The following is a 1767-nucleotide window of genomic DNA, read 5'->3' as shown; positions in this document are numbered from 1 at the left end:
AGTTCGCTGCAGGATAAAGGTGCTGGGCAGCTGCATAGTCGTATCAGCTGACTGCCAGTGATGTTAATAGCGACAATTTTCCCCTGCTAGGCAAGCCCTTTCGCAGGTTCAGGTGCGGTCAACAGGCAGGAAGCTGACGAAGCATGCGGGGGCGCCGTAGAGGGCACGAGTAAGTCATTTCAAGAGGCTAGAAGAGAGGTCTCGGGAGTTCAATCCCTCACCACTGTGCTTGCTTGGCCTTGGTAAACGGCATCACGGGACCGAGTGTGGATTTCATATCGGCTTGGCTGCGATGCTCTGTCTCGCTTGCGGATGGAGTGATTGGCTGTCTTTCTGAAAGAGGATAGGACAAGCCACAGGACAGCACTCGCTGGAGCTTGATGTGAAAAGTATGAGAAAGTAGAAGTCGCGAGACAAGGGACGACAAGGCAACTTGAGGCTTTGTCGAGCCCTAGCGGAAGAAAGGGTCCTTCCATCCAACGATCGCACACTGGTGAAGGGCAGAAAAGAAAGCAAGGGACGTCATCGCTGACATGCTGTACGGGCGCGTTCCACCGCTAGAGTGACGCTGTGGTTAGTGCTGCTGGTGAATTCTCAATCCAATGGAAGACCCCATAGATGTTTCGCAAGACAGAGATCATTTAGTACACTCCAACAGCTGCATCTCGGGAGACACTCTGGAGGCTAACCTGCAGTCGGTGAACCTCACAAATAGTCACTCTGACATATGGCCCCGGACCCGGATTGGACAGCAAGCCGGGAAAATCATTGTCCATGATCGTCCGACAATTCTTTTTCTTCTCCCGTCCACTTAACCATTGGAAGAGGTGGGCGCTGTGCTTCTCGAAGATCGACGTAACATGTGGTTATCCCGGGGCGCCGGGGTAATGGGCAAGGAAATGAGCAGGAGATGTGAGTGGTGGCACGGCGACGCTCGGCGGGATGACTCGGCAGGCGGAGCAGCTACTCTTCGCGATCTCGGTGGTCCGGTCGAGGAGGTGGACCAGTTCATTTTCGCTCCTCTTCAAGGTTTTATTGTCCAAGACCAAAGACGATAGGCTCCTAATAATGTCCCCTTCAAGTGTCGATCACAGTCTCGGGCGGGTGCTGCTGATCTTGAAGCAAAGGCACTCCAAAGTAACCAAGAAAACCGGTTTCGAGATCCATTGGACGCTGGCCTGACTTTAAGCTGCGCGAGAATTCAACCGCCATGGTAGGCTGAACAACGATTCGGCAGAAGCAAGGGTCATCTGACAGGAGGTGTGGAGTCTGTGTCTGTCTGAAGGGGCATGGCTCTTGGTGAAGACGGCAGCGTGATGGAAAAGATGTGATGTTGCTGGTGTGTTACCAGCGATCGACCTTTTCATTCGCATCCTGTCAATGAGTATGTACCCTCGAAGAATCATCCACAAATGCCAGTGTGAGCGCCTAGGCACCTGACCAACATGTTGACGGGTGAATGATCGTGGGCAACCAGCATTTCTTGATCGTCAGTGAGGTGAGGCTCGGGAGGGAGAGTGCTGCCGCTTGGGCAGCTACTCTGTGGTGTTCCGGAGGAATGGCCGTGGCCATGGTGATCCGTCAAGCAGTGGCCGCGTGGTCAGCGTGTTGCGGTGAGAGGGTGGAAAGGCATAAGCGTGCACCCAGTCAGAAAATTGGAGTGAGGGGCGATCTCAATCCATCGTCAACTCAAACCCGCTTCGGGAGTCGTAGGCGTTGAGACACGACACTACGAGACGACGGCGAATAGGGAAGGGAGCCGTTGTC

This window comes from Verticillium alfalfae, genomic scaffold, assembly GCF_000150825.1.
Source record: "Verticillium alfalfae VaMs.102 supercont1.2 genomic scaffold, whole genome shotgun sequence".
Taxonomy (NCBI): domain Eukaryota; kingdom Fungi; phylum Ascomycota; class Sordariomycetes; order Glomerellales; family Plectosphaerellaceae; genus Verticillium; species Verticillium alfalfae.
The sequence above is the reverse complement of the archived record's forward strand: the minus strand, read 5'-3'. Positions refer to the sequence as shown.